Source organism: Corvus moneduloides, chromosome 13 (genome assembly GCF_009650955.1).
Source record: "Corvus moneduloides isolate bCorMon1 chromosome 13, bCorMon1.pri, whole genome shotgun sequence".
Lineage (NCBI taxonomy): Eukaryota > Metazoa > Chordata > Aves > Passeriformes > Corvidae > Corvus > Corvus moneduloides.
Genome location: NC_045488.1, coordinates 20,889,729 through 20,917,562, shown reverse-complemented (window position 1 = coordinate 20,917,562; position 27,834 = coordinate 20,889,729). Strand labels below are relative to the sequence as shown.

The window sequence follows — 27,834 nt, the reverse complement described above, 5'->3', positions numbered from 1 at the left end:
AGGGTACCACCCTTCCTTCTCGGACCAGGGTGAAAGAGCAGAGGAGGCTGCTGCTCTGCTAAGTTCTTTATTTCACGGTCTCACAGCTGTCTTGAAGGCAGAGTTCGAATGGGGTTACATGATAAAGCCAAGCAGCAGCAGCAGGCAAAACCAGCTTCTTCTATATGCTCCATACACTGTACTTTTTCTTACAGAAGTGTGGATTCTATTTGTTAATTGACCAGTAAGATTAACATACCATTCTAGTTTTCTTTTTCTTAACCCAGCCTGGTCTAATTCTAACAGTCGTAAGCCTCACACAAGTGTCATCTGCCCTTGTTCCATAAGGAATCCCTCTACAGACAGGGAGTTGTCAGCGGCCCCGTGCTCATGGGCTGCAGGGGACACCCGCACTGAGGAGGAAATGGAAATGGGAAAGAGGGAAATGCAACCGGATGGGATGCACCTCTGGCACCACACCTCCTCTTGTTCCTGCTGTCCTGGAAAGGCCCAAGTAAATCCAGTCCCTCAGACCTTGCCTCCCTGAACGCCAGGAGAGCCGGTGTTTTACCCAGATCCCAGTGCCCTGCACGGCTGCGCTGACACGAGCGCAGGCCGATCGCTCCGCCCAGCACCATCCCTCATTTGCCTCCCACGGCTCCCCAGGCGGCCCCAAACCACCCCAGCGTGTCTGTGCCGGGGCCAGGGCCTGCCCCGAGCCCGACCAGAGGCTGTCACCCAGCCCTGCACCAGCTCCCACCCCCGGGTGAGCTGGGAATGCACTGAGAGCTCGGCTCCCCGGGCTCCCCAGCACCCAAACCGGTCCTCACACACACAGAAATGCCCAACCTGCCCCTCTGGGCACAGCCAAACACCACAATTCCATCATCCCCAAGGAACTCTGGCACTTGCCTCTTCACCTCTGCCCATTTCCAGTAGCCGGGGCTAGGACCGGCCTGTCAGAAAGAGCATTCCCTAGGCAGTTCATCCCAGCCCAGAGGAGAAGAGGAGCCTGTCCCTGACCCACACCATGGGCAGGACAAGGGGGGCCCTAGCTGGCTTTGCCTACTCCAACACCAAAGCTCTTGGTCCCAAAGATGGGGCGAGTTCAGTGGTTTTTCCTGTCCTGAAAGAGAGCAGAAAAGGGAAGTTAATCCCACTGTGGAATCCAAGACTCCTGCATTTCATAGTTCTGCTCTGATTGCTCACCGTGCAGTTTTATCCATGGGAAAAAAAAGGAGAATGACACCATATCAAATAAAAAGTTGATTAATCCACGTAGGGGCTGTGGAGAGAAGGATACAAAGGAACTTTTCCATGATTTTGGGGCTTGAAGAGGGAGTGAATTTCCCTCAAAGCTGGGAAGGGCCTGAGGATGATAAAGCAAAGGAGCAGCTTCATCTCTCCCTGGCAGAGAGCTCTGGGCTCCATTATGGATACAAATCAATCCCAGCAGGATTTCAAAGGGTTTCTTTAGGATGTCAGGTCCCTCTTTATCAGATCCCTGCTGGGATTCAGGGCCTGCCTGGTCACGGGGTGCTTTGATAAGGGCTGGATTTAAATCCCAGATCTGAGAGCAGACATGAAAGTTCCCTGGGTTTCTAAGGGTTGAAAAGCTCGAGCTGGCTTCGCTGCAGAGCTGAAAAGTCAGGATAAGAGAGAGCAAGGAGTGGCCAGCAGGCTCAGGCTCCTGATCACGCCCCTGGGACCCATGGGATCCATAGGATCCGTGGCCTCTGGCACGCTGCTCCAGCACCCTGCAGGGTGACTGACAGCCGGGCAGGGGAAGGAGCCACCAGCAGCTCTGCGATGTGCACCATCATTCACCTTGCACGTGGCCTAAACAGCCACCAAGCACCGATGGACTGACTGAGCCGAAAATATCGGAGAGATCTCAGTTTGCACTCCAAATTCCCTGCAGCCTGTTCCCTTCCTGATCCATCCCTTGAAGCAGCAAGAGTGGAATTCCTCCCGTGGTTGCTCTTTCCCTCCTGTTTTCCACGCAACAAGAAAAAGCGGCCACGTGAACAGGAGTAAAAGCCCCAAACCCACAAAAAAGCACACATTCTCAGCATCACTAATCCCTGCCAAATTGCCAGGAACCTTCCAAAACTACATCCAAGCTTGGAAACAGGGAGCCAGTTGTTTGTTTAAGCAGCTATTGATCCAGTCTCTTCCAGCTAATTAAACTATTCACTATTTAAACTCATTAAACTGCTCATCCTGCTCCTGGCAGCCAGAGGCAAAGAAGAAATCGTGTCTAGATTAAATGGTGATGGTGAATGTGCCCATGCCAGTCCTTGGAGAGGCTGGAATTGCATCCCTGTTCCTCTGCTCTCTTTTCCTTCCTTTTTCCTGCAGTGATTCCCACCCGGATTCCTCAGCTCCAGCTCTCTGAGCAGCCTCACGGGGAGCATTTCATCCCCTTGGAGCCAACTCCATTTGTTGCATCCTTCATGCCTCAACCACCCCTAAAAGCAGGGAAGTGCTGATGGGCAGTGCAGCTGCTTCCACTCGGGAATGTTTCCAGTGGAACAGGGAGGGAATTCTGAGAAGCTTCCACCCACTGCACGTTATTGCTGGATAAAAGGTGAGGCAGCAAAGGATCAACAAAGGGAGATTTCAGCAAGACAAAGTCCAGACAGAGAGGCTGCAAGTGTTGCTGGGGCTGCTAAGCTGGGAAAACTGCAAGGTCAGGCTGTGGCAACATGGATTATACTGAGGTCTGGAACCGGTGTTGGGAAGAGAGGGAGAAGGAGAAGGAGAAGGAGGAGAAGGAGAAGGAGAAGGAGAAGGAGAAGGAGGAGAAGGAGAAGGAGAAGGAGAAGGAGAAGGAGAAGGAGGAGAAAGGGCCCAAAGTAACTGCACAGCGAATTTCCTTACCATGAGCCAGGCTCATTCCCTGAGCTGACCGATATCTCTGAGCTCCCCTTCATGGCACAGCCCTGCCAGTAAAGAACAGAAGTTCCTGCCGCTCCCACTGGAATTCTGTAGCGTGCCTGGCATTCCATACGTTCTGCTGCCTGAGAATTCCTGCAGCCGTCCTTGGGAAGAGCAGTTCACTGCCACAGGAGGAACAAGAGGAAAGCAGTTGCCACTCTCGGGTTCTGTGCTCTGTAAAAAGTAAAACCAGATCAAGATCAAAGCTCCATAAAGCTGGAACCATCTCCAACCTCGGGACAGCCCTTCTGTGGGAAAAGCGTGGATGGGCAATTAGGAAGGAGATCATCATGCACATGGGCAAGGGGGGGAATTAAATTCTGCTGCTTTCTGATTGAGGCCTGCTTCAATTTGCAGCCTTTATAATATCAGTTTAATGGGACTTTTTGTGCTTTAAAGAGGTTTTTATTAGCTGGGGGTTGTCCCTGCCTGGACTGAGGCACAGCACAATGAGTCTCCTGCCTCCTGAAGCCGTGTCGTTATCCCAGCATCTGAAATTAAAAACCAGCACTCTGGGAAACCTCTCTACTCTGAGGAGAAGTGTGAGGAGTGTTTGGGTCTGTGGAGAGCCTGGAACAGCTCTGAGAGACACCAAACATCCTGTGGATCCCAATGAACAGCAAAACATTCCAGCAGCTCCTTCCAACACCGCCCTTGTAAGGAACTCTGTCACCCCAGTGGGTATTTGTGGGAGTAAGGAAGAAATCCCACTGATGACCTCAGTGTGATCACCTCTGGTTCGTCTGGGGATAAATCTCCTTTATCCTTCTGGGAGAATAAAGGAATCCAATGCTGCCTTAATCCCCTGCTCCTCGGAGTCTGGATTTCCAGAATCCATCTCCTGGCCCAGCATGGGAAGGGTTGTCCAGCGCTGGAACAGCTGCCCAGGGCAGTGGTGGAGTCACCAACCCTGGAAGTGCTCATAAAATACATGGATATGGCACTTGAGTGTTCATAAAATACATGGGGAAATACATGCAGAAATATAGGGATAAATACAGGGGGAAATACGTGGATAAATATATGGATAAATGTATATGGATAAACATATATGGATAATCCATGGATAAACATACGGATAAATATAGGGATAAATATGTATGGATAAATATGTATGGATAAATACAGACCTTGCCTCCCTGAACGCCAGGAGAGCCGGTGTTTTACCCAGATCCCAGTGCCCTGCACGGCTGCGCTGACACGAGCGCAGGCCGATCGCTCCGCCCAGCACCATCCCTCATTTGCCTCCCACGGCTCCCCAGGCGGCCCCAAACCACCCCAGCGTGTCTGTGCCGGGGCCAGGGCCTGCCCCGAGCCCGACCAGAGGCTGTCACCCAGCCCTGCACCAGCTCCCACCCCCGGGTGAGCCGGGAATGCACTGAGAGCTCGGCTCCCCGGGCTCCCCAGCACCCAAACCGGTCCTCACACACACAGAAATGCCCAACCTGCCCCTCTGGGCACAGCCAAACACCACAATTCCATCATCCCCAAGGAACTCTGGCACTTGCCTCTTCACCTCTGCCCATTTCCAGTAGCCGGGGCTAGGACCGGCCTGTCAGAAAGAGCATTCCCTAGGCAGTTCATCCCAGCCCAGAGGAGAAGAGGAGCCTGTCCCTGACCCACACCATGGGCAGGACAAGGGGGGCCCTAGCTGGCTTTGCCTACTCCAACACCAAAGCTCTTGGTCCCAAAGATGGGGCGAGTTCAGTGGTTTTTCCTGTCCTGAAAGAGAGCAGAAAAGGGAAGTTAATCCCACTGTGGAATCCAAGACTCCTGCATTTCATAGTTCTGCTCTGATTGCTCACCGTGCAGTTTTATCCATGGGAAAAAAAAGGAGAATGACACCATATCAAATAAAAAGTGCCCTTTTCCAGCATTTTTATTCCAGGCATTAAAAGGATGCTCATTTCTTTTCTAGCATTGTTTCCCTCATTTTAGGAGAACCGTTTTCATCCCAGACCCCACTCGTCAGTTGTTCAATCCTCTGGCACTGGATTTGGACAAAGGAAGGGACGCACCCGGATCGCAGGAAATCACTGAGAGAAAACCCTTCCAAAACCTGACAGAGAAAAACAACAGGACATGCAGGAAGACACATCCCTCATTTGCACGTCCGGAGTGCTTTTCTAAAGACTTCTCTGCATCTGGATGCTCTTTGCTCTTGGCTTTCTTCACAAGAATGCATTTGCTGCTAAACACGTCTCAGACCCTTATTTGATCGGGATAAGGTGGGATGGAGATGAAGACTCACACAGGGAATAGCCAGGGAGATGCAGGGCCTGGGAACATCAAGGACAGAGAAGAGATGGAACAGGGATTGTTTTTCTTGTTTAGAGCCAGCAGTGCTGTGAGCTTGGAGAACACACGGCACCGCAGGGATCCAGGGCAGGAGCGGGATAACTCCGGGATAAGGGGAATCTGCTCCCACTCCAGGGCTGTGCCAGTGAAGGAGGGGAATTTTTTAGTGCCTTCATTGCACACAAAAACCAAACCCAGCACCACCGAGCTGGACTTCCGTGAGCTGCAACACAAAGCGGCCCCTGGCCTTTGGGGGAACACAACCTCCCCGAGTCACGGAGCCAGGGGATGACACTTGGGAATGATCCTTGCTGCCTGCAGGCAAATCAGATGAGGGAGCCACAGGAGCTCTGGCGTTTCCTGCTCTTCCTGCAACGCCATCGGTCCAGACCAGGAGACCTTTCCTGGAACAGATCTTCCCTGTAAAGGGAGCTGCACCAAAGCTCAAGCCCTCATTTAGAGACCCTTGGAAAAGCAAAGGTGAGAGGGGATTACCTGGAGCCCCAGGGGACCGAGGCGAAGGCGATGAAGAAGCACACAGCAAAGTGCTTCCACTGCTTCTCACTCCAGCAAGGGGAACATCCCTGGAATTTCATGTCCAGCGTCGCTCCCAAGCCCCACCGGTGAACCCACACGTACTCCAGGACTGATCTCCTTCAAACTTCCAGCAGCACAGACCCACCGGGAGGAACTGCAATCCAAGGACACACATCAGCAACCGTCTTCCCGCTTGCCGCTCTCTCCACATTTTCCCTTTCCAGTGGGATGCAGGTGCCACCCCCCAGAGGCAGGAGAACTGCCTTGCAATCCGCTACAAAACCTGCCTGGAAAGCCCAGGATGCCCGCAGCCAGCAGCCGTTTCTCCTGGAGCGCCTGCTGACAGGCATTTGAAGCCTGCTGTGCCTCACAGCTGCTTTTCTGCCAAGGGCATTCCCATCTTTTCTTTTTTAGCCCAAATAAAGCTTTGCAAAGCTGAGTTTTGTGAGAAGTGCTTCATATTTGGATTATTCTTAACTTGGAGTTTCCCTCGGCACCAAAATCAGGGGGTAAACCCAACATGGCCTCAAAGGGCCATAAGATCCCAGATATGCAATCCCCAGTTCCCTCAGGATTGGTTCATTAAAGCTTTTCAGGGGTAATTTGGCAAACTTCAGGGTTTGCTGATTTCACCATCAAAGCCACATGAAACCTGTGCAAAAGGAACTTAACTAAAGCTGGCTAAAAGTGGTCCCTGCTGATGACTCATTAAAACACCCCCTTAAAAAGGAGCCAGGATTGATTCCACACTCACAAACCCCCCTTGCCACGATCGGCGCTCTCTGCCCGCCAAGGACACGGCACCGGGCAGGGACATTTCTCCCACTCCCCGGCAGAGACCTCCTCCTGCCACATCCAGGGAACCGCAGCCGCTCAGGGAACACCAACTTTGTCCTGGGCTGGGAACAGGACAGGGACAAGGAACACTTTGAAGTCATTCCCACCTCGGTGCTGTCCAGACCTGGCAGAAAGCGCTTCCCACACCTCTCCTGGAATTCTCTTCCCCGGCCCTTCCAGCTTCGGAAGGCTTCCGGGGGAGCCTCAACTTTCGGTGCAGCTCAGAAGCTGCACGCGCCTAAAGCATCCCCACGGGAACACGAAGCTTCCCTCGGGCATTTCGTTTCTTTATCCCAAATATTCTCCCCACTCAGCCACAATCTAGAAAGAACAAAAGGGAAAAGAAGGAAGACCAATTAATTCTGACATAAGGAGTCTTGACTATCCCGACACACTGCCACGTGAAAAAACATCCCTGCCCCTCTAACAAATCCCTCTGATACTGGCTCCATTCAGGATCAATTATTTAAACGCTGTATTAAGGAGCGTAAGGACACAACGCTTGGAATTCTCAACAACGGCTCAGCTCTCGGCTACTCCAAGCACTTTCCCACCCGGGAAGCTGAGCTGTCCCAGATTTAAACGCCACGGTTGATCCAAATCCGACAGAAATCTGATCTTGTTTGGCTACTGAGCTTTCCCAAAAGCTGTGCAGTCAAGCCTGGAAATCCTCACTGAAGCTTTGCCATGTCACATTGGGATTTACCCTTGGGAAAACCCCACTCTGAGCACTTGGGTTTCAAAAGGTTGCACCCGATGTTACAGACACAGAATTCCTGTGGGGTTTGGCATTTCCTGCACCTCCAAACACGTGAAAAGAATGAAGTGCAGAGTCCCAAGGCTCCATTATTGCCGTTCTCCTCACATCCCTCTCCTCAGCTGCACGTGGCTTTGTGCCTCCTCTGAAGGGCTGGAAAGGAATTTGGGAACCCCCCCCTCAGCTCCTTCGGTTTTCAGCCTTTTCTCTGAGGCGGCCCAAAAGGCAAACAGGAAAAAAAACCCCCAGAAGTGCACAAAATCCCAGCCCCTCCCAAGATGCAGCTCCTCACACCAAACCTTGGGAGAATCCCTGGTGCTTCCAACACCGCTGCAATCCCACCTGGAGCTGAGCCTACAGGGTGCTCTGCCTAATCCACATGCAAGCCTGGATAGCCCAAAGCCTGCGAGAAAAGAGGAGGCAAAGTGAAGGGGAGAGGGGGGGAAAATGGAATTTTGGGTTTTCCCCGTGTTTGCAACAGGATTGAAGGGCAGGATGGAGAGGTTTTGTGGAAAAGAAGTACCAAAGGCTGCTTCATTGCCAGCAATTAATTAGCGCTGCTCAGGTTGAATCCAAGAGGACAAATGCACCAGGATCAAACAGGAGCGGCCGACAGGATGGGTTATGACACAGATCTGTGAAGCTGGAGCCTTCTTTCTTCTCCCGGGCTCTCCCAGAAATTCTCCATGGCCGGACGTGCTCCCGCTCTTCCCGCTGGGGAGGATGGACTTGGATAGCCCGGCTGACTGGTGAGCCTGAAACAAGAAAGTGATGCAGTGATCCAAGTGTTTTTCCAAGGAAATGACATATTCTCTGGACCTGGGATAACCCATATCCCATGGCCTTCTCCAGGAAGGGTCCCAGCTGGATATGGTCTCCCAGAAAGGATTCCATAGGTGCTCACCTTTTGCCTGGAGCTCGGCTGAAGTCCTCAGCAATGCCAGGGAATGTGGCCATTGGAGGCTTTGGGCAGGATTTGGCTCATTTGCCTTTTTAGGCTTTGTTTCCTTCTCTCAGCCTTCCCACTGGATTGTGGCCTCCGAGGAATACGTAAAATCCCATTGGATTCCTGCTCTTTTGGACATTTTTTGGTACCGTTCCTGTACAAAACGAGGCCCCCTGTTCGATGCTTTTCCCCACCGTTCCCCGGCAGTTTTATCTGCCACTGCATTCCCTGCGTTGCTTGGGCTCTTCCCAGGTCTCTGAGCTCCTTCACAAGGCAGGAGATCGATTTGGCCCAGGAACTAAACCCTCCCGAGGAATTGTCTGATGCCATCTCCACATTTGACAGCTGATCCTTGTGCTCAAAGGATCCCTCTTTCTTCCCTCCAGCCAATTCCAAGGCTCATGCCCCCAGCTGGGATCAGTCCCCAGTCTGATCCCTGCACTCTTCCCTGCCGGGATCCTGCTCAGGAATCCATGGGCTACGAATGTAAGAATTAATTCTTCCCACCCCTGCCCACTTCTAATTCCAAAGGATTTGGTGTCTGCCTTACCCGGCTGGAGCCTGCTTCCAACTCTGTTCTTGCTGCTTCTGCTGCTTTCCATTTCCCAGGAATTCCACCGACGGAGCGACAGCGTTTTCCACCTCCTCCAGGATTCCCTCTGTTGCGTTTGGGTGCTGGAAGGATATCAAAACTTTATTCCTAATGCTGGGCTCTGCATATGGCCGAGAAAATCCCGGCCTCCACACAGACCCAGATTCCAAACTTTTTGATACATTTTAGAAAACCGAGAAATTCACCTTCCCTGCTCCTTCTTAAGGGCATCCTTCTCTTCCCTTACCCGGCGGGCTCTCTCCCACTGGGGGTGGGTTTTCCCCTTCCCGTGCTAATTAGTCCCTACTTCTAGGAGGTTTAGGTACCTTTCTTCCCTGCGAGGGATTTCTTAACACAGCTACCGAGGCTTTGGGAGTCTTCTTTTTCTCCTACTTTCTGCAAAAACACCCTGTGATCCACAAATGCCACAATCCAGATGCCCAACTTCAACAAGACATCCTTTTTACCTAAAAACACTCACTCTCAACTCTTAGATCTTTGGAAGTTTTACCCCCGCAAAATTCCTCTATCTTTCCACCACTGAATTCCTCAGTCCTGCTTCCAAGGATTTCTTGAATACCACGGGGCTTTTCTCAACATTTACCCCCACGACCTTCCCTACGTGCCCACTGCTCATCACCTCATTTTTCCCTCAATGTCTTCGTTCTCCACCCCAGAGAGTTTGTCAAGTGTTGCCCCCAAAATGTTCCCCATCTGTCCACTACTCAGTTCCCCATTTTGCCTCCAAAATATTCCTTCTGCCCCCTCCAGATTGCATCCACTTTTACCCCCAACATTTTACTTCCTCTACAATATTGATCAAACCTTTTCCATCCCAAAAATGTGCACTCTCTCCCTTAAACAGCACCTCAGCTTTTCCCTCAAAAACGCCCCAGAGAGAAACTCAGATTCAGCCCCCAAACTCCCATTTTCCTACACAAACAGTTCTTGTGGCCCCTCTCAATTCCCCCAGGCTTTCAGCTAAAGGAAGAACTGGAAGCCTATTCCCTCATCTCCGCCCCTGTTTTGCTTTCCTGGAAAACCTTGCGATCCCACGCTTTCTCCAAGAGATCTGCTGGGAGTACTGCAAGGTTTGCTCTGTCAGAGAGCCTGGGGGGTTTACAGCACTTGTTCCTCTGCATCTTTACCCTTTCATCAGCTTTCCCCTGGAACGGTGCTGTGGGAGAAGCTTGGAATTACCAGAAATGGATCAGGTTCTCATTTTTTCCCCACCAGTTTTTATCTGGTTTGAAATTCCTGGAATTACCCTCAAATTTGCCCTAGAACACTGCTGTGAAAGGATCAATGAGAAGAACAGCCTGAAAGCAGAAAACCACCTCCAGCAGCAGCCAGAATGATCCCATTTCTCTTCTTACCTGGTCCTGCCAGAGCTCCCAACTGCCATTCCCATTCCGAAACAAGAGCTATGGAAGACATTCCTGCTGTCCGTGAGGGTGAGGTGGCAATTCTGGATGGTCTTTGCTGTGGAACCAGACAACAAACAGAGTGTAAATGATCTTGGTGTGGTCCCTTCCAAGCCAAACCACCCCGTGATTCCATGCGTGGATCAGCACCTGTCCCAGCTCCACTCCAGAAACCTCCTCCCACTAACCCAGAACTTTCCTTTTGCTGCTCAACATCAGGGATTTGCTGCCGAGTGCCCCGGGCAGGGGACGCCTCAGCCTTCCCTGGGACCGCAGCATTCCCTGGGACCGCAGCATTCCCTGCGCTGCCTCAGCACTCCCCCTGCGCTGCTGTTCCACGCCGATCCCGTGGTCCAGCGCCTGTGCGGGCTGCAGTGCCGGGCTCTCCCCACAAGGCGGCAGCACCGGGAGCGAGCAGCCCCGGCCGGTCCCGCTGGCTCGGGGCAGCTGCGCCTTGAACCCGCCCTGAGCCGGCGGGGCCGTGAACACAGCGGGCACAAACCCCACCGGTGCCCTTTATTTCACCCTCAGAGGCACAGGATCGCAGCATTTCCTGGGCTGGAAGGGACCCGCAGGGAGCATCGAGTCCAAATCCTGGCCCTGCACCCCAAGAATCCCACCCTGTGCCCGAGAGCCTTGTCCAGACCCAAACTCTTCCCCCAAGATCCTGAAAACACAGAGGGGCTGGGAGAAGGATGACCATGGAGGATTTTTTAGATAGATCTCCTTGTACGATCGTTATATAGTATCATTAGATAGTCCAGCAATCAATATCTTCCTTATGCCTCGCTATAGATAATCCAATAATCAATATGTTCCTTACACCTCGTTATAGATAATCCAGTAATCCATATGTTCCTTATACCTCGTTACAGATAATCCAATAATCAATATGTTCCTCACACCTCGCTATAGATAATCCAGTAATCAATATGTTCCTCACACCTCGCTATAGATAATCCAGTAATCAATATGTTCCTTACACCTCGCTATACATTGTTACACGTCGCCTTCCCGGCGGCGGCTCCAGTGACCGACCAGGACCCCTCCTGACCCCCCCTTCCCATTCCCGCAGTCAGACCAGGTTTCCTTCCCGGCTCCAGCCCAGGATTCCCGCGGCAGTCTCAGGTGTCTCTTTCTTTCCACAAAGCAAATTCTTCACAGCAACACAGAACCAGCCCGAGCTGGTCCCTCCGGCGAGCACGGATCAGCTCATTCTTACCCCAAATGGTTCATTCTCTCCCCTGCAGATTAACGCAGATTTTACCCCAAAATGTTCATTTTGTCCCCTACAGAATCCACCCCGGAGCGACGCCTTGGGCCCCGCACGGCCGAGGCAGCTCCGGTGCCCCGTGCCTGCAGCTCCCGCTGTGCCGGGACAGCAATCCCTGTGCCAGGACAGCAATCCCTTCTTTCCTTCCTGGAGAAAAACGCCGGCTCGTTATTTTCAAAACCTGCTGATCTCTATTCCCAGCTTCTTATATTGCTGTATATGTTAGGGTAGATAGAGAGGCTGTATTTGAAAATTAATCTATACATAAATTAGTATGAGGCATCAATATACCTAAAAGTGAAAAACGAGGGTTTTAGTATTCTATACACTGCCCTCCCTGTGAATTTTCTGGCAGTTTTGGGTCCCTCTGGGGGAGGGCACCCAGCATGACCCCCCTCACTCCCATTCTCATCTCTTTCCTCAGCTGCACATGGATTTGTGCCTCCTCTGAGGATTTGGAAAGGAATTTGGGAACCCCCTTCCCTTTCTGTGGTTTCCAGCTTTTTCTCTGAGGCGGCCCAAAAGGCAAACAGGAGAAAAAAAACCCCCAGAAGTGCACAAAATCCCAGCCCCTCCCAAGATGCAGCTCCTCACACCAAACCTTGGGAGAATCCCTGGTGCTTCCAACACCGCTGCAATCCCACCTGGAGCTGAGCCTACAGGGTGCTCTGCCTAATCCACATGCAAGCCTGCATAGCCCAAAGCCTGCGAAGAAAAGAGGAGGCAAAGTGAAGGGGAGAGGGGGGGAAAAACGGAATTTTGGGTTTTCCCCGTGTTTGCAAAAGGATTGAAGGGCAGGATGGAGAGGTTTTGTGGAAAAGAAGTACCAAAGGCTGCTTCATTGCCAGCAATTAGCGCTGCTCAGGTTGAATCCAAGAGGACAAATGCACCAGGATCAAACAGGAGCGGCCGACAGGATGGGTTATGACACAGATCTGTGAAGCTGGAGCCTTCTTTCTTCTCCCGGGCTCTCCCAGAAATTCTCCATGGCCGGACGTGCTCCCGCTCTCCCCGCTGGGGAGGATGGACTTGGATAGCCCGGCTGACTGGTGAGCCTGAAACAAGAAAGTGATGCAGTGATCCAAGTGTTTTTCCTGAGGAAATTACATCTAATACTGGAATACCAAGTTACAAAATACAACAGCAATCCAGTTTTACAATACCAGAGTATCTAGTTTCAAAGTACCAGAGGACCAAGTTCCAAAATACCAAAGAAATTCAGTTTCAAAATACTAGAAAATCAAGTTGCAAAAAAATCAAAACAGCCCCGTTTCAGAATACCAAATTGCAAAATCCCAGTTTTCAGACGTCTTATGTGGGCAGAGATGCAATACTGTCAACATGGGATCTGTGCTACCAAAATGGGTATTTTCTCCTTAGGGGCAGCACCTAAGGAGGCAGGGCAGCACATGGGCTCTCGGGGGGAAACGTTCAACTTTCCCCTTTCACCTCGTCAGTCCTAACCCAGTGCCCCCAGAAAAAAGGAGGTTTACCAGGAGAAAAGGGCTTTAAACAAAAGGACAATCTTCCTTCTTCATTACTGTGTTTAAATTGAGGGGGAATCCCCTTCCTCTGCAATTTTAAGGGTACTAATTGAAGAAAACCCTGCCTTTTCCATGCTCTTAGGGGTATTGCTTGACAGGGAATCCCTAGTTTCCATTATTTTCTAGTTTAAATGGAAGCAGATAACTTTGACAATGCTATGTTATGGGTTTGAATTGAGCAGAACTCCCCCATTTTCATCATCCTAAGGTTTAAAGGAAGGGTAAAGCCCTATTGGCCCTCCTTTCTGAGGGTTTAAATTGAGGGGAAAATCACATATTCTCTGACTCCTGCTGGGATGAAAACATTGAAAAAGAGAAAAAAATATTTATCAGGCACTTCCATGGTGTGAGCTCAGGATTCCCCACTCTTGCACAGGGGGAATGTTCACCAGGCAAAGGGTAAGAGGAAGAGCCTCAAATTGTCCAAAATCCCAGTAAAAATATTTTGTCCTATGGAAACTATGCCAGAGCTGGTCACATTTCAGGCCCTTTGTACCCACATTTCCTGATGTGCATCTCACTGGGGCTCTGTTCCCACTGCTCCAGGGACCCAACACAAACCTTACAGCACCACACAAACACAGCCCAAGAAGCTGCTGCCAGCCCTCCAAACCTCAGTACCTGCAACAGGCACCTCTGTGCTGATCTGAGCCCGCTTGTCCTCAAAACAAGGTGGTCAGTTTATCCTTGAAAAGACTGAGAACAGCATTCTTGTCTCTCAAAAAGACCCACAGTTTCACAACTACAATCTCCACACCTCCACACTGAGACTTTATTCCCTTAAGTGTCCAAGGACATAGGCAGCAGCAAGGAAGGTGATGAAGCGAGTCAAGTTTAACCCGAGAGAGCTCTCAGCTCCTTGTGAAAGCTCAGACAAGCAGTAGAGAAAGAATTAATGCTCCCATAACTGGCATCTAACAGCCACAGGGCAAGTGAAAAGTTGGTTTTAGAGAATGAAGGAAATACAGAAAAAGCACTAAGTAATAAAAGGTGAGAAAAATCCATCACTCCAACAGGTAAAGGAAGGTAAACCACTTGAAGAAGCAGAGGTAGATGGAGGGAAAAAACCTCACAATTTAGAGTGTCCATGACACCCAGAGCTAAAACAAGCCCAGGGGATCTGGGAAGAGCTAAGCACATGTGCTCCAAAAACCAGCAGAAATGAAGTGAGATCCCTGAAGGGAACGAAAGAAAGAGGCAGGCTGAAGAAAACAAAAAAGTGCCTCCCCACTTTTCATTCCCTGCCCACAAAGCACTTTGGGATTTTTAATCTTGTCTCTTGTACTATGTGGTAGAAATCCAAAAATATAGGTCAGGCGAAGCATGGTTTATTGGGAACTATCCTGCATAGCAGACAAGATGTATCCTCATGCAAATGATTCCATGCAGCACTCACATCTTTAATCGCTTCTTTTCCTCCTGCTGGGGAAGCAGAGCTGCTTTATTTAGTCTAAGCAATATTTTCTCCCTTCTCCTTGGCAAAAAACAAGCTCCCATCTTGGCAATGCTCCCCAAAGTACCTAATGCTCATCACCCCCCATGCTAAGGAGAGTGGAGCAGGTTAATTTATCACTTATTATCATGATTAACTTGCCCAGCTGCCAGGTTCAAGAGCCCCAGAGTGCCTCAGGTTATACAGGATCACAGAAGGAAAAGCTCTGTTGAATGAAGCTGCTGCCACACTGGCCCTCTTTGCCTGTCAAACACATTCAGCTGCTCTTGCACTGCCCTGTGAAAATCCCCCATAAAATACAAGTGAAAATCCCTCAGCACCTGTGATAAAGCACAGCTGGGTTCTGCTCAGGGCATTTCAAACTACCTGAGGTATTTGTGACCTCCCCTTGCCAAGGCAACACCTCAGGAAAACCAAAAGTTTCTTTTCATGGACTCACAGGATGTGTTGGGTTGGAAGGGACCTTAAAGCTCATCTTGTTCCAACTCTCACCACACTCAGGACATATTCCACTAGACCACTTTGCTCCAAGCCCCATCCAACCTGGCCTTGAACACTGCCAAGGCTGCGACAATCACAGCTTCTCTAGAACCTGTTTTGCTCCTCCCAGATCTAAAATCATACCAAACTTACCAGCCTCAGAGGTAGATTTCTATTAAATGTCTACATTTTTCTAGGAAAGGAATCCAGCAAACATTGTTTGCATCTGACTTTGCAAAATGAACATCAGCTGCCGCCCACTTTTCTTATTTTTCCCCATTTGGTGGAACATTTTCATTCTGTTGTTGTTTGGAGCAGTATTTTAATATACCTGGCTGAGGCTGCTTAAAATAGCACAGCAAGATACCGGCCTGTGAGGGGTGGAAAACTGAGCCCTTGCACATCTGGTGTTTCTATTGTTGGAAGTCTTAAATCCCACCTCTCTGGTGGGACAAAATAGGTGTCACTAATCCAATTTCTAAAGTATCATGCATCACGCTGATGCTATTTTAAGACTAAAAAACAAACAAAAAAAAGCCAATTTAAACAAACCTCTGCTCCTTTCCATTTTCTCTGTTCCACAATTTATGACACAAGATGGGAGAGAAAGATTGTTTTGGGAACAATGTTTTCAGGACTCTAAAAATAATATAAAAACTGCTCTGCCACACTCTCAGCTGTTACAGCCCCAAAAAGCACTGGCTCTCTTTGCTCACAGAGCCACAACTGTGGTGGGATTTCTACCCCGGGTACCAACCTAGTGACCACACCGTGGGACAGTCATTTCTTGGTTTTCTCCTGGGAATAGCTACAGCACTTCTGTGTTGCAAGGCAAACTTGAGCCTCCTTTAATGAAACTGGACCTGTGAAATGAGGTACACAAAGCCAAAGGCCAGCTGAACCTGTGATCTCTGAATGGGACTTCACATTCTTCCCAGGAAGATGAATGGAAATCACTCTTTTGCCAGGGAAGCTGCATCAGCTGGGAATTTGCTTTAGAAAATGTGCTTTCTGCTCCTCTCAGAGCCAAAATTCCTACACATTTCTTCTAAGTCCTTCTTAGATAAGGACCATGTTTAACTAAGTGACAGTGAAGCAAAATGACAATCCAGGAATAAATTTTCCTGTACACATTATCCTTCATCCACGTGGGTGGTTTCTCTCTGGCACACAGGGGTGAGGAAGGAACCCAAATGCATCACTGTACATAAAGTCACACTTGTTGAGGGGTGAATAAATCTCAGAGATACTGGAAACCTCCTCTGAAGACCCAATTCAGGGAAAGCCTGAGCTGCTTTGTGTTTCTGGGGGTGAAGAAGTTCAGGATCTTCCACAGATGCTCCGAGGCAGTAGGATTGTGCCTGAATCTCGCTCTGGAAATGCCAGTGGCTCAGCTGAGAGCTGTGGCGATGATTTACATTGCATTGAGAAGGGCCACAGTCCTGCAAGGGTCTTTCATCAGGAGCAAAGAGCGGCCTGGAGTGTGGGGAATGCTGGATCTGTACCACGGAGTGCTCATCCTTCACCTCAATGTGGAGCTACCCCCAAAGCTGCCATGTATCCCTTTTTCTATTGCCCCTGGTGTGGATCTTTTGGAGCAGCTGTTCCATGTGGCTTTGTATGGTGGTCCTGTGGGAAGCAGCCGTTCGCCTGCTGTGATATCCTCACAACTACTATGAACTCCTCATTCCTTTTGGTTTGATTTGGGGTTTTTTATCTGTTTGTTTGATTGGTTTGTGTGGGTTTGTTTGTTTGGGTTTTTGTCTTTTTTGGTTGGAGTTTTTTGTTTGCTTTTTTTATAAATGTCTGGTGAAGCTGGCACAGCCAAACTCAAGAAAATGTAAACCAGGTTCGACTTTCCAGAAATTCCTTTGGACTGGGTTTAGCTGCATCCCCCAGGCTCAGGATTATCAAGATATTTGCAGGTTTTGCTCTGCGCCATCAGCCTGCTCAGATTCTGCTCGGTGTTTCACAAATGGAGAAGACAATGGATGCTGTGCCAAGCTTCCTTTCAAACAGCCAAACCTGGTCAGCATGACAGAAAAGAAGAAGAAGAAAAAAAGAAAATATTCATCAGTTAGAACAGAGCCAGTGTCCCACCATCTGCCCCTGCACTCTTACTAATTTTGTCTATTTCGAGACAAGCCTGGGTCTAAAGCTTCCCTCTCTCAGTTCCTGGTGCTAGTTGCTACCTTGCAGCTTTGATTTCTGCTGATCTAAGTCACTGCTGTCCATGTGGGGTTGAGAATGTTCAGCCTGGAGAACAGAAGGCCCTGGAGAGGCTTTGCTGTGGCCATGCAGGACTTGAAGGGTCCCATAGGAAAGATGGGGACAGTGTTCAATAGGGCCAGTGGCAAGAGGAGAAGGGGGATGGCTTTTAACTGCAGGAGGTTGATTTAGGTTGGCTCTAAGGAAGCTGCTTTTTCACACTGAGAGTGCTGAGGCACTGGCCCAGGCTGTGCACAGAGGATGTGGATGCCCCATCCCTGCGAACATCCAAGGCCACGTGGGAACAGGACTCTGAGCAACGTGCTCTGGTAGAAGATTGCTCAAGTTGGAACAAGATGATCTTTAGCGTCCCTTCCAAGCCAGACCACTCAGGGATTCCATCATTCTATGATCCCCGTTGTCCACTCCACGGTGACCCTGGACTCCTGTCAATTGTGATGTCACGGTCTGCATTCACACCGGAGCTCCCAGCATCCAGCAAAGAGGACAACACAACCATTCGCCCTTGTGCCTACGCACCCGTCACCCTGCTTGGCCCCTGCTCCGCTACTCCCAAGAGTTCCCAAAGGTCTCTTGTGCCTGGATTTTGCCGTTCATCCCTGCCAGATGCTCACATTCATCCCGAGGAAGGTAAGGTGCCATTCCATGGAAATGGACACCACCTAAGTGCCTCTGTGGGGATGCTGTGGGACACGGATCCCACTCCGAGGTTTTGCTACATCTGCAGGTTTCCAGAGACGAAGAGAAAGAGATGCAGGTGGATCTAAAGACTGATACAGAGGAGGAGATGGAAGTGGATGGAGGAGAGACTGGAGAGGAAGAGATGGAGGTGGACGTGAAGGAAGAGATGGAGGAAGAGATGGAGGTGGATGCGAAGGAGGAGATGGAGGAAGAGATGGAGGTGGATATGAAGGAAGAGATGGAGGAAGAGATGGAGGTGGAAATGGAAGAGTACAGTGAGGACATGGATGTGGATGGAAAAGACGAGGAGGAGGAGGACATGGTCCTGGGATGAAGAGGGACTCCAGCAGTAGGACAGGCATGTGCTCCCCACAGGCAGAGTGGGTGCCCTGCTGCCAGGCTGGGGCTGGGCTGGGTGCCCCCCCGAGGGACACGGTGCCCCGTGGGCTGGATTCTGGCAGCACAAGCACCATCCCCAGCCTGTCCTGCACTTGCTTTGGCTCACACAAGCCCCATGCCAGTGCCTGGGGCCTGACCCCCAGCCCCAGCCAGGCTCAGCGCTGGCAGCAGAGTCCCGCTCTGCCAGTGTGTCCCAGCCTGGGGCACATGGAACAGCCCTCTGTGCCTGACTGCAATGACTGTGTCACTTGCTTTTCTTCCAGGACTGATGGAGATCCAGGGCAGAGATGGCACCCTTCTGTAGATACGTTTTAGCGTTTCTTTTTGTCTTCTGTAAATATGTTTAATATAGTTTTGATAGATACGTTCTTGTAAATACGTTCTATAGATCGTTGTTGTTACAAAGGTTCTTACAATGTAAATATGTTCTGCAGCTCGTTTTTGTTGCTGCTCTTATATAAATAAAGGACCTTTGTTTTTCATACCTCAGTTCTCTTGGCATTTTCTTTGGGCACAGGCCTCCATGGACCAAGACTTCCTTTGGAAACCCCCTCTGTCACCAGACTCTGGTACAAGCATAACACGAATTGATCCTCGTAGTTAAAGGCGTGACATTAATTGGCACAAATTTGTCCCTTGGACTTTCTAGCACAGTAAATGTCAGTGCTCATAATGCCCAATTCCTAATGAAAGCTTTCAGTCTCCTCACCTGCCACAGACATGTATTGCCAAGATTTGCTTCTGGGTTATGACTGATTTTTATTAATCGTTTCAGGACTCTGATGTCGTTCCTGCCTAAGGTGCAGAGATGAAATTTCAGAGCCAAATGAGCTCAGCACAGCTCGTGCAACATGCAGAATTTCCAGACCCAGACATTCAGGCCATGCAAACTGATACTTTTTCATCCCTGTGCAAAGACCATTATTAGGACGTCACTGATGTACCACGCACGTCTCAGAGCTGTGCCTTCTGTCCAGCCCTCCCAAGTCACTCCACAGACTTCACTCCAAGCAGTTTCTGATAGAGTTCAGAAGCACATGGGATTTAATCCTGGATTTCTTCATCTTCTCCTGAGCTGTCTCCAGACACAGTGTGCGGGCACTGTCTGATAGCAGCAGCATTAACATGTCACCTCCCTGACACTGAGGTTCATGTCACAACTTTTCATCAAAAGCAGCAAACAAATGATTCCCACTGGGTCCCACACAGCTCCATGGGGACTTTTTGTGTGGCTGCAGCTCCAGCACCAGCCCTGGTGCTCAAGAATTTCTGGAGGAGATACACAGAGGGAACCAGCCTTTCACAGAGAAAAAAATCTGTTTGCTTGGCCCAAGTCCCCACAACCCTGCAGACTGTGGTAACCCGGATTCTGCATTTACACTGTGGCCTCTGTCCCTTATTTTCCCCCTCACTAAAGTCCCCCCAGCTCCCCTCATGCTCAGATTCCCAATAGAATTAAAAGCAGCATTAGGAGCAGGGATAGATGTTGGGAACTGTCCCAAGGTGCAATAAAATTTCTTTTCTCATGCCTTACAATTCCAGCTGAGGAGGGAGGAAAAGCTTGCATGAGAGAGGTGTGAAATCAAAGCTGTAATCAAGCTTAGGTATAATGAGAGAAGCTGAAGAGATTTTCAATGTTCAGAACACAAGATTAGCAGCTCCAGGCACAGGAGGAGCACGATATTTTCCCCCTGTAACAATTCTGCGATGCAAACTGCATCTCCAACCCTTCTCCCCAGCTCCGGGACCTGTTCAGCTGCTGACGTGGTGCTGAATTTTCAAAGCAAAGTGGAAGCTGGGCAGAGAGGTGGTTTTTTATTTACAGCTTGGAAGCACCAGTCAGAGCAAAGAGAGGCAGTGCCTGGCCCGGGGGTGCAGCACAGCCGCACGACACATGCCTGAAACGCCAAGAAATTAAAGAATTTGCCACTTGTTTTTCTCCCACAGGAGATACAGAAGGTGTTTTATGGAATCCCTGCCTCATTCAGGCTGCATCAGCATGCAGGAGAGCACAAGGATGAAGGTTACACCACCTGCTGCTGCTGCTTCTATCTCTTGACTCAAATCTCTCCAAAATCTGTCATTAGGGCCTTCCCAAAGCCTCAGATTTACTCAGTCCTTGCAGTGCTGAGGAGCATGAAGAGAGATAAAGGCACTTGCAGAGATCAGAGATGCAATTGCTGCATCAGGTGTGTTTCACTGCCCAGGTTAGTGCCCCTAAAACCATCAAAATCTGCCCCTTTGACAGCACCAAGCCAACAGCAGAACATCAGGGCCTGCAAATGGTTGGAAATGCCTTTTTTAATATTTCTCTCCCGGTCTCCCATTTCATGGTGCCATCGCAGGAGTTTATCCCATCACTCAGCAGCTCCAGCAAATCTTGGCAATCAGCTTCAGATGGATTTTTAGTGCTGAGCAAATAAAAGGCAATTTTACTTTGTCTCCAATGACTGAAATTTCACCTAAATCAGACGAACTCTGTGTTCTGAGGCTGGCCAAGCACTAACCACTGCCAGGTCACCGAGCCTGGATGTCAAACTGCCCTAATATTAGAAAGTTAAATTTATTTGGGTTTATGTACAAAATTATTCTGTCTCAAAAGAATTTGGATCCATATAATCGCATTTCCAAACACTAAGCTCAGACCAGCCACAAAGACCACAAGAGACAGGAAAAGAAATAAAAATAGAGATTTCTAAGGAGATGGAAATTGAATGCTGAGTTTTTCCCATTATAGAAAGTTTCATAAATTATCACCTGCCAGCTCCTTTCCTTCACTTGTGTGGCCACAACTGAATACACTCACAGATAAGAAAATGTTTGTCCTGCAGAAAACTGGGGCTAGAAGTAGAAAAAGGCCCAGATATCTGAGTTAAAAGACAACATAATGAAAAGAGCTGCCTCATAATAGCAAGATATGATGGACAGCAGGAATGGCTGAAGCCAGCAGAGGTAAGTCCATGAGCTATTCATGCTACAAAGCTTCCTGACAAAACCTCCAATGACCCAAAAGGAACATTTTGTCTGGCAGAGCTGATAGGAGCCCTGCGCATTTAATTCTGTCATTGACAGCAAATGGAGATTGGCTTGGAGCTCCTTTGGTCCACTACTACTTCTTTTTTTGCACCTAGAAAATATAATTACATCTACTCTTTGGGAAGAAAGGACTGCTTTGAGTGGCTCAAGGCAAAGAGTTTCTTCCCCTACCCACTCATAATCAGTCACCAAGGGAAATATTTTCTCAAAAGATCTCTTCAAAATTCTGGAGTTACTTTCAACATAAATAACCTGTTTGTTTTGCTCAAAATGAGAAGGGAATTGAATCTGGCTCCCTCAGCTTTCAAATAAGTGTTTCTTCCCAGTTCTTCACAAAGAGGAACAAAAGACTTTGTTGCAGCAAACTGAAGGGAGGGAGAAGTTTCTTTCCCCCTGAGCTGCACAATAGAGGAAAATTTTGTTGCCAAGAGGCATCAAAACCCAACCAATTTCCAGTTCTTTTAGTTCAAGGGAAAAGCTCTGAGGATCATATCTGTGGGAGACACAGAGTGGGAGGAGCAGGGGATCTGCTGGGGGTTTTTGGGGTGGGGGACAGATTAAAGAAACGTTCAAGTAAAACCCAAGAGAGCCCAAGACTCCATCCCTCAGAGGAGAAACTTGATTTGTCTCAAATGTCATTCAAATCCAAAAAAGGTTGAGGCATTTCCCCAAGATCTGCTGAGCCACCAGGTACAACCCAAATCACTTTGTGGGACCAGGGCAGCAGCTCCCTGGTGTGGGGCAGGGATGCTCCCTTGGGAAGCTGCCTGCATCGCCCATGGGACTGGCAAGATCTACTTCCAATGCCCCCAACATCCAAAAAGCTCCACATTAAAAGCCTCTAAATTGGGATTTCACTTCTCCTTCTGTCTGGTGTCACTAGGCAGCTGCTCCACTTCAACACCCTTCTGATGGGTACAAATTTTCTCCTAATTTCCAGCCTAAACAGGGAGTTATTTCCATTCATTCTTCTGCAAGTACAGGGAGTTGGTACCTGATTTGCTCTTCCTATCCGGGTGTGTGTTTGTGCACACAAAGGGCTGTGAAAAACGAGGTTCACTCTCCTGTGAGAATTTAAAGAGTTTAATATAAAGACAATAAGAGACACATAAAATAAAGCAAAGGGTGCCTTGGCGCTCTGCCAAGAGCACACCTGATGCTCGAGGTGAGTCCTTTTTATACCATTTTTACTGTCTGTTCTCTATTCATATTCAAACTTTTCCTGGAGCTGTTCTGCATGGCCACTCCTTGGGTCCGCCTTTTTAGAGCATGCGTAGTCTTCTGCCTTGTGGTTTTATTTCTTTTGATTCTTGGGGCTGGGCCTGCTAGGTAAGAGTCGATGGTGGGGTGGATCTCTTAATTCTCCAGACAGTCAGGGCTGATTGCAGCTTTGGGCCTCTTTGCCCCCCGGGCAGAGCGGTGATAGCGGCTCTCGGACCCTCCTGGCCGCCCGTTCTCCGGGCAGAGCAGCCTTTGGGCCCTTTTGTTCCCTGGACAAAGTGTTGATTAGCAGCTCCTTGGGCTTCATCCTCTGCTCGCTTGGAGGTTATCTTACTTGCTCACACTTGCTAACATTCTTGCTAAAAAGAGAGAAAACTACATCCACACAGCAAAAAGCATTTCTAACATTATATAATATCTACCTTTATACTTTGCGAGAAGCCAATATTGTAATATATGTTTATAACACTGGGAAACACCGGGACAGACCGGGACAGACCGGGACACCCCGGGAAATACCGGGACACACTGGGACACACCGGGACACCCCGGGACAGACCGGGAAACACCGGGACAGACCAGGACAGACCGGGAAACACCGGGACAGACCGGGACACACTGGGAAACACCGGGAATCACCGGGACAGACTGGGAAACACCGGGACAGACCGGGAACCACTGGGACAGACCAGGACAGACCGGGAAACACCGGGACAGACCGGGACACACTGGGAAACACCGGGAATCACCGGGACAGACTGGGAAACACCGGGAAACACCGGGACACCCCAGGACACTCCAGGACACACCAGGACACCCCAGGATAGACCGGGACAGGGCATGTGATGTGCAGGGCAGGGCAGGGAGGGCTGGAGCAGGTAGTTGTGGCCGAGTGGTGAAGGCGATGGACTAGAAATCCATTGGGGTTTCCCTGCGCAGGTTCAAATCCTGCCAACTACGGGGTGCGTGCCCCTTTTTGGGCTGCGGGCAGCTGAACATGCTGCAGCTGTGACACAGCCCCAGAGGGCTCCTGTGCTTGCAGTTCCCGCAGAGCAGCCGCAAGGGAGGAGCTGCTGGCAGCCTTGCCTGGCTTCTGAAGTCCCTTCTTCGGGGCAAGGGAAAGCCTGAGGTGCACACGTAAGGGCGGGAGACAAAAGCCCATTGCTGCTGCAAGGTCTCTGCCCTGCAGTCAAGCCTCTTGGCGTGGCGGAAGCACTGCAAGGGAAAAGAAGCTCAGCGATGTTGTCAGCATCAATGAAGAAGGAAAGGGGAAATGCAGACAGCACCTGGAGCTGAGCATTTTGTCACCTTGCATTAGCACCAAGCGTGAAAGGCAAGGACCTGCAGCTTGACAGCCTGCTTAGCACAAAGTGCCTAGAACTCAGAGCTTTTCCTTCAGGGTAGCCGTGAGCAGCATTGAGCTGAGGCACCAGAATTTGCACAGCTGTAATAGCAGAATTCCTTCCGTTGGTAATTCCAAGCAAAGGGAGCCTGCGTCCCTCCTTGGCCAGCAAAGAACCAAACTGTCGGGCAGGTGCAGTCCCGCAGCATGCTGGGAGCAGAGCTGGATTTCTGGGCAGGGCTGCAGCCGTCAGGATGTCACTGGATTTCAGGTGCCCCCGTCCCTAGCAAGGCCCAAGGCTACAGCCTGCCTCCGGGGTGCCTCGAGCATGTGCAGCGCCAGAGTGGGCAGTCAAAGGGCAAGTGGCCGTGCAGGGCTGTGGGAGAAGGGCAAGGGCCGGCCCTGGAGCTGTGGAGCGCATGCCCAACAGGAGATGAATTTGTCGGGGAGTCCATTTTGTGGGGTGGGGGAGGCCAAGCAGAGAGGAAGGGAGGGAGTGAGAGCCAGCAGTGCCCGGGTAGGGTCAGGCCTGGCTGGAGGTGGTGGTGGCCAAGCCCCAGGGGGAGCAGAGTGGCGCAGCGGGAGCGTGCTGGGCCCATAACCCAGAGGCCGATGGATCGAAACCATCCTCTGCTAGAGCACTTTTTCACTGACGCTGCCCCACCCAACAGCTTTTACCCTGCTTGGCTCTAGCTCTCCGGGCACCCCTGGCCATAGCCCTCCGCTTCCCTCTGCCCCCGCTTCCTGCTTTTGTTAGAAATGCTACAACTTTTATTATTTTTTTAACTAACTTTAGTCAGGGGTTTGTTCACCTTTGCCCAGGGGGAGGGGTATCAAAGCTTTTCTTCAAAAGACTCTGTTTACCCAGGGTTTGAGTTCTGCTGGCTGGGGCCAGGTAGGCCTCAATCAACAAAAAGGAGATTCCCAGATGATGAGAGTTTAACATGCATCTACAGGTTGGGAGTGGCCAGAAGATACAGAGGAGATAAACGGACATTAACATTACTGCCTGATGTGGCTGGAGACATGTGGTCTGAGAAAAGATCCTGATAAGAGCACCAAATTAGCATCCAAGGAAAAGGGATCAATAATCAATAGGAGATTGAATACGAAGGATTGTGTAATTCAGGTGCAATGAAGAAGAATTTCTTTGGGGTTTTGACATAAATATGTGAAAAATCTGGTAAAGAATCATGTGTGATGGAAAAATTTCCGCTGCACAAACCAGGCATGTGTGGATGGAATAATTTCTATTGCACATCCCGGCCAGCATACCATCCTGGCCAGAATAAAGTAATGTCTAATTCTCTAACATAGAAAAGATGTTGTTTGAGAGTTTCTGTTTTCCCCTAGGCTTTGGTGACACTTTCTCTTTGGCTTTCTCAGGCACCAACACTCCCAAAGGGCCCCTCAGCATGGCCTATGGGCAGCTGCAGAGCAGCAGGCACAGCTCCCCCCACGAGGCCCTGCGTATTACGAACACACAGGTCTTCCTCCCTTCCCTGCTGGCAGCTCAACCTGCAGCTTCTCAGGCACAGGAGGGCACCTCCTGTAGGGGCAGAGGAGGCTCAGCCTGCTGCACGTGTGCTCAGCTCCAAGACCTGGGAGCTTTCTCTGTCCTTGTCTGTTTGCTGCCGTGACCATTTGTAGGGTGATCCAGGATCACGGCCAAGCAGATATTCCCAAGGGACACTGTATTGGCAGGAGGTGGCTGGGTGTTGGGAATGGAGGAGACACAGGGTGCTGTTGGCGCCATCTCTCTTGGAAAACCTTTAGGGGTTGGCCTGCCCAGGACACAGCTGGTTCCTGCTGCCACCACAACTCTGAAACACCTGTGAAGCTCGTGGAAACCCCCAGCACCATTGCTGGAGCGTGTGAATATTCCAGATGACAATCCATCCTGCAGAGTAGCCATGGCACTGAAGAGGTTTCCTGAAAGGCATGAGGACCACGGAGGATTCGCCAGTGAAACAGGACTTGTGTTCTACAACTGGAGGGGCTCCATTAGGAGCACCCAGCAGCGTGAGTTATGCCACGTGTCAGAGCCAGAGGAGCACAGGCACATGCCAGGAGCTGGAGCTGGGGTGCGTGCAGGGGGTGGAAGGAGGGGGCAGCCAGTGTGAGAGTTGCAGGAGCTGGAGGCAGGCCAGGGTGTGAGGTGGCAGTGCGGGAGGCAGTGCCCGTGGGCACTGGAGGAGCAGGAGGCAGCGCAGGCTGCGGGCGGCAGGAGCGGGAAGCAGCAGCGCTGCAGGAGCCTTGCAGGGTAGTGCTTGTCAGAGCTGCCCTCAGGCAGGTGAGCAGGGCTCAGTCATTCCTGGCCAAGGCAGACCAGCTTTTCTTCAGCCTGGCTCCACACTGCCCGGCCTCTCCTGCTCCTGAACAGCGCGGCTCCTTCCCTCTGCAAGTTCTGCTCCCACAGAGCAGCTGAGCTCCTGCTCCTGCTCCCCTCAGCTGGGCCTCCTGCCCGGGACTCCAGGCACCTCCCAGCCCAGCAGGCACAGACTGGCTTTGAGCCAGGTCGGCCTTGGCAAAAGCAGACTGCGGGGGCTGCTCTGGATCCTGCAGAGACTCCCAGAGAGCAAAGAGCCACTGGAGCCAGGTGTGCAGAGATCTTTGTGATTCCCCACGCCTGGGCATCACACTGGGGTTTCAATGGGGCTCAGGCACTGAGTCGCCTGCTTCTTGCTTTGTCTCCAGCCCTGCTTTGAGCAGCCATTGGGACTTGTGTCCTCCTGGGATGCCTGGCAGTCAAGTTCCTTCTGAGAAGAAGGAGTTTCCAGAGAGGCCTCTGCCCTCCTTGCCCTGCACCACGGGCAGTGAGGGAACCTCTTCCCCACAGGAACTGGAGCTCAGTCATTGCTCAGCCCTTGGTGTCTCACCTGTCCTTTCTCCTTGCCTCTCCAGCCCTTTTCCTTGGGTTCCCCAGAAGGTCTTTCTTTACCTTTTGTAGAGATGGGCAGGGCAATGTTTCCCTCCCATTAGTCCTTAAGGAGCGGGGCTGGTTTGGGCTGGAGAAGAGAAGGCAAGGGGGCTTCTGCTGGGGGAAGGTGACTTTCCAAGGCCTGCCCTGAGTCAGAAAGAGCTTGTTGCAATTTGGGAAAGACAAGATTGTTTGAGGTTTTGAGCCTGGCACTTGTAAGAGTGGCCACGCCGGGCCTGCAGAAGGAGCTGTGCTGCTGCCCTGAAGGGTGGCGTGATCAGAGAGTGCCTGGAGGCCCTGCAGGAAGGCTGCACTTGGTGATGGATGTCCAAGGCAGTGGAGAGAAAGCCAGCCTCAGCCAGGGGCCTAAGGCTGAGCAAGGCTGGGCACAGGAGCCAGAGGTGAGCTATGCAGGAGGTGCCATGGTGTCATGGTGAGCACTCTGGACCCTGAATCCAGTGATGTGAGTTCAACTCTCAGTGGGATGTTGGCCTTTTTGTTCCCTCAGCATGCTAACACCCTCACAGCTCTTCTCCAGGCTCCATTTCAGTAGAATAGGCCAATAATTTTGCCCTTAGGGAAGCCATGTTGTCTGTCACCTTTCATCTCCTTGTTTTCCACGTGCATTAACAAAGTTTTCCAGTAGATCTTTCCCATTATCTTGCCGGGCACCATGGTGAGACTGACCAACCTGTAATTCTTCGGGACTTCCTTTTTTGTCTTTTTAGAAATGGTGGTTATGTTTCCCCTTTTCCAGTCAGTGGGAATTTCCCTTGTTGTACAATTTTTCAAATTTTATGGGTAGTAGTTTAGCAACTTCTGCCAGTTTCTCTTATCCATAAGCTGTAAGAGAAATGAGACTGTTTTAGCCTTTAGTTACCAAAAACATTATTACGATGAATTCCATTAAACTTTAGCATATCGCTGTGGTGCTGGAGCCTGGACA

At 50.4% G+C, this 27,834-nt stretch overlaps 1 long non-coding RNA gene and 2 other non-coding genes across 12 annotated transcripts in view; 2 read left to right on the top strand and 1 right to left on the bottom strand.

The window, feature by feature from the left end:
- Positions 1–454: 454 nt before the first annotated feature.
- The window catches only part of LOC116450735, a 35,406-nt gene continuing 8,026 nt past the window's right edge, over positions 455–27,834 (bottom strand). The window contains exons 1-14 of one of the 10 annotated variants that reach the window (XR_004242950.1): positions 26,596–26,607; positions 25,829–25,833; positions 15,818–19,529; positions 12,411–12,638; positions 10,263–10,368; positions 8,845–8,969; positions 8,253–8,448; positions 7,872–8,103; positions 7,648–7,751; positions 6,509–6,912; positions 5,713–5,908; positions 4,725–5,637; positions 4,050–4,641; positions 455–513 (exon numbers count right to left, since the gene is read on the bottom strand). This is a non-coding gene — a long non-coding RNA (uncharacterized LOC116450735). Of the gene's footprint in view, positions 514–886; positions 1,106–2,862; positions 3,094–4,049; positions 4,642–4,724; positions 5,638–5,712; positions 5,909–6,508; positions 6,913–7,392; positions 7,502–7,647; positions 7,752–7,871; positions 8,104–8,252; positions 8,449–8,844; positions 8,970–9,212; positions 9,309–10,262; positions 10,369–12,410; positions 12,639–15,817; positions 19,530–25,828; positions 25,834–26,595; positions 26,608–27,834 lie in introns of those variants that run through there. The other 9 variants (XR_004242945.1, XR_004242941.1, XR_004242942.1 and 6 more) reach the window with 9 other exon arrangements.
- TRNAS-AGA lies at positions 23,505–23,586 on the top strand. Its single transcript has one exon. It is a non-coding gene; the product is annotated as a tRNA-Ser (tRNA).
- Positions 24,533–24,604, top strand: TRNAM-CAU. Its single transcript has one exon. It is a non-coding gene; the product is annotated as a tRNA-Met (tRNA).